The 7,632-nt window shown below is 44.6% G+C and overlaps 1 long non-coding RNA gene across 1 annotated transcript; it reads right to left on the bottom strand.

Moving 5' to 3' along the window:
* Positions 1-407: 407 nt before the first annotated feature.
* LOC143271656 (uncharacterized) lies at positions 408-4,478 on the bottom strand. The gene is made up of 3 exons (XR_013048859.1): positions 4,330-4,478; positions 1,695-1,823; positions 408-836 (listed from the first exon to the last, which is right to left on the bottom strand). It is a non-coding gene; the product is annotated as an uncharacterized LOC143271656 (long non-coding RNA).
* Positions 4,479-7,632: the final 3,154 nt, after the last annotated feature.

Raw genomic sequence — 7,632 nt, 5'->3', positions numbered from 1 at the left:
GTTGTTGCTGTTTTTCAAGACTGAGTTTCTTTGTGTAGTCCTAGAACTCACTCTGTAGACCAGGCTGGCCTCAAACTCACAGAGATCCACCTGCCTCTGCCTCTCAAGTGCTGAGATTAAAGGCGTTCAACACCACCACTAGGCAAATTCATCTTTTTAAAACAATTTTTTAAAGTTTTTTATAAAAGTTTATTCATAAAGTTGTTCAATCATTGCCACAATGTAAATTTATAACAGGTCAGGCATGGTGGTGCATGCCTTTAATCCCAGCACTCAAGAGGCAGAGACAGGCAGATCTCTGTGAGTTCAAGGCCAGCCTGGTCTACATAGCAAGTTCTAGGCCAGTCAGAGCTATGTAGTGAGACTGTCGCAAGGAAAAAAGTTTAGAGCATGTTTATTCCCCCAGAACATTAATTTTTATTTGAAAAGTTGCATTAAATATTATTCATCTTGATTACTAAAATTCTGGATATGTTTTAAAACTCCTATGCCTCAGGAAAGCACCCCAGTCATTTTACCCCAGACTTGGCCCCACTGGGCTCCCAGGGAGGTTGTCTCCTGCCTTCGGTGGTTGTAGTGGACAGATGGTAGTTAGCACGGGAGGTAAAAGATTAAAAATATCCGCAGAGAAGGAAGGAGAACTCATATCCACTTTGTTTCTCCGAAGAACACATTTAGTGGATACATACCGTTTACTACCTACACTTTGTACAGCAGTCGGTGTTACACATTTCATAAATGCAGAAGCCAGAGTCGAAATTTAAACAGTTTGTTTGCTTCGTAAATTGTGTGTTCATTTTCCACTGTTTGATGTTTGGAGCGGTAAAAGAAATAACCTTGGGATCAAAGAAAACAGACAGGAAATGACAGATAAACTTAAAAGGCTTGGGAAATTATCTCTAAACTCTAAAATGAAGGCCATGCATGGACTGAGAGCAGCACTTGTGAACAGGAGGGCCAGAAGTTCAAGGTCATCCTTGGCTGCACAGTGAGTTTGAGGACTGTTTGAGCTGCATGAGGTCCACGAGATCCTTTTGTTTTGCTTTGTTTTTGTTAAAGAGAGAGCAACTTGGAGAGGCAAAGTGATGTCCTGGCTAGTCTTAGGCCAGCTTGACACACAAACTAGGAGGGAGCCTCAGTTGAGAAAATGTCTCCATAAGATCTGGCTGTAAGGCATTTTCTTAATTAGGGATTGATGTGGGAGGGCCCAGTCCATGGTGGGTGGTGCCATCCCTGGGCTGGTGGTCCTGGGTGCTATAAGAAAGCAGACTGAGCAAGCCGGGGGAAACAAACCAGTAAACAGCCGCCCCACTCCATGGCCTCTGTATCAGCTCCTGCCTCTAGGAACTTGTCCTGTTTGAGTTCCTGCCCTGGCGTCTTCAATGATGAGCATGCTGTGGAAGTGTAAGTTGAATAAACCCTTTCCTCCCCAGCTAGCTTTTTGGTCATGGTATTTTATCACAGCAACAGAAACCTGAACTAAGACAAGTTGGTACCAGCATTGTGGTCTATTGCTATGACAGATCTGACCATGTTCTGAGGATGATTATGGGAGCATTTTGGAACTTTGGGGGAGAGAAGCCATTGAGTGTTGAGAGCTCAGTCGGATGTTCTCTGGGAACATAAGAATAGATAACAACAAACAAAACCCCTTACTGATCATGATGTCACTTTATCTTGAACAAGATACTCACCCATTGTGGGTCTTTGCTTTGCATTGCTGGATAAGCGGGGTTTGTATCAGAGCAGTGTTTCTCAGAAGAAGTGACAAAATCCACGGTAGTGAGTCAGGCCTGGCGGTACATGCCTGCAACCCCAGCATTCTGGAGGCACAGGCAGACGCAGGTGAATATCTGTGATTTCTAGGCCAACCTGGTCTCCATAGCAACCACCAGAAGAGCCAGAACTACATAGTGAGACCCTGTCTCAAAACCCAAAACAATAAAAACCAAACAAAACAGCAACTAAAGGCCCAAAAAAGTCCCTGCAATCTTAGCCGCCCTCCCATGGCTACTCCTGATCAAGATCTTAGAGCATTACAGTACTGCCCCTTCCATAGAGACTGTCTTAGTGAGAACCGCTAGCCAGAACCTCTCAGGATCTCCCAGTTGACGCACTCTACAAGTGAATGAGATCATGCTAGATGTCATCGCAGATTGTGTGTCATGTAGTTCTGGATGCCAAGATGACAACAAGGCCTTATGGTGGTCACATCATGAATTACCCTTCTACCTGGCTCTCAGCACAAAGAAATCTACATCCAGGACCAAACTGAGGGCCACTGTGTTAGACTCTCACTGGCCATTTGTCTTTCAGGCGTGACTGAGCGGTACGATGGAGCTAAAGGTCTTCTTTTATTGACAATCACCAGGGCATATTGTGGTAGTATTGTGTTCCCCAAAATATTGTGTACCTTAATAAACTTATCTGGGGTCAGAGAACAGAAAAGCCACTAGTTAGGCAGTGATAGCACATGCCTTTAATCCTAGCATTCCAGAGGCAGAAATCCATCTGGGATCTCTGTGAGTTCAAGGCCACATTGGAAACAGCGAGGCATGGTGACTCATGCCTTTAATCCCAGAAATCGAGCCTTTAATTCCAGGGAGTGATGGTAAAAGGCAGAAAGATATATAAGGCGTGAGGATCAGAAACTAGAAGCATTTGGCTGGTTAAGCTTCAGGCTTTCGAGCAGCACAGTTCAGCTGAGAGCCATTGAGATGAGGACACAGAAGCTTCCAGTCTGAGGAAACAAGACCAGCTGAGAAGTTGACCAGGTGAGGTTAGCTGTGGCTTGTTCTCTGATCTTCCAGTTCACCTCAATACCTGGCTCCTGGTTTTATTTTATTAATAAGAACTTTTAAGATTTCTGCTACAGCATATACCTTTCTAATCCTTAAAAACAATGCCCACAGGATAAGAAGGTCAGAAAGGAAATCTGCGAAGGGTGACTTGCCTGTCCTTCTTGTAAGGTCTTATTGTCACCATTACTGTGGGGCCCATACAACACACACAGTTACCAAACAAACCCATTTGTCTTAAACATGTGTAGGTTGGTCTACACATTGGTCCACCAATACAGTAGGACTTTATGTAGCACATATATTTTCCATGTTAACACAGTTGTGTGTGAGACTGCATACACCCTGCCTGCCATACTCTTTGTCTCTCATCTTTTCCAGATATGATCATATAACCAGACACAGGTAATGTTTCACAGAGACATTCTATAAGTAGACACATGTTTTTTTTTTTTTTTTTTTTTTTTTTGGTTTTTCGAGACAGGGTTTCTCTGCGTAGCTTTGCGCCTTTCCTGGGACTCACTTGGTAGCCCAGGCTGGCCTCGAACTCACAGAGATCCGCCTGGCTCTGCCTCCCGAGTGCTGGGATTAAAGGCGTGCGCCACCAACGCCCGGCTCACATGTGTTTTGTTTACATACATATATACATATATATCCATGTACATACTACAACCAATTATCATGTCCTTGTCATATTCATTTACAGATTTGTCCCCACATTTTATTCATACCTTACACTTAGCTACTGCCAACAGTTTATTACACAAAAAAACACAGGCATAATCACACTCAATCCATTTACACACTTACTTCTATATTACTCACCATATTCGCCTCTACACCATATACATCATTGTGTTCACAACCAATGTTGACTTTCTACCAGCCATTCTCATTCTTGTACATCCATACATGCAAATACTCTTACACATCTCTCTCTCTCTCTCTCTCTCTCTCTCTCTCTCTCTCTCTCTCTCTCAGCCTCCATAGCTGACATATGGCATATTGGGCCACCATACATTCCCATCCTGGTCCTGTGAATATCATACTTGCTATCTTAAGACATCATGCCTCTTGCCTTCACCTGCCTTGACCATTTTATTTCTACCCACCACATACACTGCTCTAATATGCATAAAAATGCAACATGTCACCTCCCTTCGTGTAAAACAATACTGAAGGAATGGTGTGTATAAGAGAATCCCAGAGTTATTTGGGGAGTCATTATGCTCAGCACACCTACAAGTCTTCCTGCGTGAAAGAACTGGCTTGGGCTCCACTATAACTACATTTTTTTGGGTAACACATAACATTTTCCCCCAAGTCACCACACATTTTAAATTGCTATATCATGTTCCTTCTGAAAAGGTCAAGGAAAGCTTGGCCATACACAGACAGAGAATCATATCAACCAAAGACGAACTAGAAAATCAAGACCTTTTACTTTACACAAACAGGAACAATTTCTTTGACTTTCTGCTCTGTCAGGTCTGAAACAGGGGTAGTTAGCACATCATCGATATGTACACACCTCAGTTCCACATTGCAGGCTTCAGAAGAGTAGGTCTCAGTGACATCTGCATTGTGAAAGTAGAAGCAAGTCATAGCCACACGTTTCCTTGATTCCTAACTTAGGAACAATCTAATAGTGAAGTCTCACTGGCCCCAGTCCATTCAGTCAAAATGAATTTCCTCAAAACAAACAACCAAACAACTAACCACCCAGGGAGCTAGAAGGATGGCTTAGTGAGGAACTTATGTGGATGGCCAGAAGCCACATGAAATGCCAGATGTAGTAGTAGCATCTGCCATAGTTACAGAGCTGGGAAGGCCGAGACAGTAGGATTCCTGGGGCTTAGTCATCAGCCCAATTGGTGAGTTCCAGGCCAAGGAGAGACCCTGCTTCAAAGGAGTTGGGGGGCGTTCTGAAGATGACACCTGAGCTTATCCTCTAGTCTCCATACATTTCACACACATGTAACCCATCCACTACATATAAACATTTACACACACATGCATAAAAATGATTTTCCTAGAGTACTGATGTTAATAGCCCTAGGCCTTTTATTCCTTTCCTGTGGAACCAAATAGAACTCTCTGATCCATCAATCCCAACAAACAGACTATAGGGTATTTAGTCTCATTCAACAGTTCAACAACTATTTATTGAACTATACTGAATGCCATCCACTGTGGGAGCTACTGGGGATATAATGGGGGAGGAAAAGACACCATCTCTGCTGCCAATTTATTAGCCACCACGCCATGGTTGTCAACCAAACTGACTTGAACCTAGGATTAGAATTATGAAAAAGAAATTGAGCAAATGGGAAGGATTGGCAATGTGAATTGGGGAAGAAACACAGTTGTTCCACAAACTCAGGGTCTGCTAGTCATGCTGATGTGTTGTTAGAAGGGAAACTAGAGAGGGGCCGGTAACAGCGAGAGCGCAGGATTTGGCATGAGGTGAAGCCACGAGGGGTTTGGTCTCAGAGGAAACTGAAAGGATGCCAATAAGGCTAAAAGGTAGGCACCTCCTGGGTCCTTGGGGTCCCTATATGATGCTGGGTTTCCAAGATAAAACACATTCGTTCAAAATTCACCCTGAATTTTAACTAGGCAAATAATTTTTAGTATAAATATTCACCACAGAATATTTGTAACGTATGCTTTAAAACATTATCTGAAAATTGTTTGTCCACAAAATTTTCCCCCAATGTAATATTTTTATTGATTCTTTGGGGATTTCACATCATACAGCCCTATCACATTTACCTCCTAGTCCTTCCCTGTCCCTCCCCCACCCTTGTGACCCATCCCCAAGTCCAGTTCATGTGATCTATATTCTCACTGGAGTATGATCAAACTCTCAGTGGCCTGCCCCCAAAATAGGACTGAGTCCTTACCCTCCCGCACCCCTACTGGAAGCCGTTTATAGTGGAGAATGATACTTCAGCGTCCTGTCACAGTTTTTAAGAGTTCTCTTCGATAGCTTCCTGCTTAAGAGGTTACTATTTTTGCGGAGTAGGGTGGGGTGGAATGGACGTAGGGGTTGTCACAGAAGTCTTCCATGCCCCTCTTTCTTAACTGTGAGTCTGCAGTAGTGGACATCACCACAAACGTTGCTTATTTGCTCTTTATGGGCCAAGGGAGTGTGAATCATGGGCTTCCATCCACATGGTTTCTGTTGTCAGCACAGACCATGAACTGGGCTCCTGCTTGCAGTAGGGCCCCAGGACCACAACAAGGCTCTCCAATGCAGCTGGGATCAATGACATCAACATGGCTTCAGGCCACAGCACAGACCACAGACATGCAACACAGTCCACAGACGTCAACACAGACCCAGCCACAGTAAGAACACAGACCTAGCACAGACTGGGACATCACCATGGCCTTGGGTGGCAGTGCAGGCCACTCAGATCAGGCTGGCCCCAGTTGGCAGCATGGACCACCAACATCCACATGATTTCAGGTAGCAGTGGAGGCCAGGGACCTCTGCTTGGCCTTTGGTAGTAACACAGGCTTCATACATCAATTCAGACCCCGGCTGTAGCAGGGCCTTGGACCCAGACATGCCTTTGGTGGCAGCCCGAACCCAGACACCACCACAGTCTCAGGTGGCAGAGAAGGCCACTCACATCAGTATGGTCCCGGGCAGCAGCAAGGCCCATGGACATTAACATGGATTCAGGCCATGGTGCAGGCCCTGAACGGCCTCAGGTTGTCAGGTGATAACACAGTCCTCAAACATCAAACCAGACCTCAGGCACATCAGGGTCACTGACCCACCCATCATGTTCATTGGCATCACAGGACCCAGCGGTCCTTCGAGGAGGTCCAATCTTGAAAGTGGACCATTCCTCATCTCGGGCCTCCATCATTGCCCACAGCCTGGTTGATCTTGTGACCAGACAGCTTGTTTGGGGCCTGAATCTGCATCTGCTTAAGCGCCAGTCTGCTGTGCACCATCCTGTCAACCCCACTGGGCAGTGATGTGTGAGGACCTGAGTTTGAAACCCCAGAACCCATGGAGAAGCCAGATGTACATTGCAAACATCTTCAGCAGCTGCTTCTTGCTCTGAGGACTTACATTAAGCTAATTATTAAGAAGCCACCACCATGGCACATCCAGAAATTGAGTTTCCTCAGGTTCTCTTTAAGTCAGACACCTTTCACTCTGTGCAGGAGTCTTGGTTTCATGGCAGCATCCGCCAGTTGAAATCATCTTGAAAACTGACTCTGTCATGTCAGGTATCTTTACTGGCTTTGAGTCACCAGGAGATTTGGTAATTCTGCTACCTGTGGCTTCATATACATTCCTATTAAAAAATACCAAACAGGGCAGGGCCTGTGACAGACCGGAATCTCCACAAGACACTTGCAGTCAGATGACATAGTAATTCCATCATTCCAGGTATGGCTCTGGCAAGTATAGAAATATGTGAGAAATCAGAAAAGGAAGTCATAATGTTCCTTGTGAAGTGAAAAACCTGGAGAATTGTTTGAAGCTGGTTTTAGGGTATATGTTATACACTGGAATATGACCAATAAAAACATTCAACTGCTCCAGGAGTCATAAGACACAATAAGTTAAGAATAGGAGCACACACAGAGACACACACAAAGATGGGCAGAGGGAGGAAGATGAAAAGAAGTTCAGAGATCAAAAGAGATGGAGAAAGACTGGTTTTGGCATGTGTTCTGAAAGTCATGTGACCTTGTTTTAAGATTTATCACTTCCCGTCCCTGAACGTAAAATGAGGCTAACAGCCAGGCCTTAAAGAGTCTTTTTGTGACAAAAATAAATGGCCTGAGGGGCCACATCAGATGA

This window comes from Peromyscus maniculatus, chromosome 2, assembly GCF_049852395.1.
Source record: "Peromyscus maniculatus bairdii isolate BWxNUB_F1_BW_parent chromosome 2, HU_Pman_BW_mat_3.1, whole genome shotgun sequence".
NCBI classification, from domain to species: domain Eukaryota; kingdom Metazoa; phylum Chordata; class Mammalia; order Rodentia; family Cricetidae; genus Peromyscus; species Peromyscus maniculatus.
The sequence above is the reverse complement of the archived record's forward strand: the minus strand, read 5'-3'. Positions and strand labels throughout refer to the sequence as shown.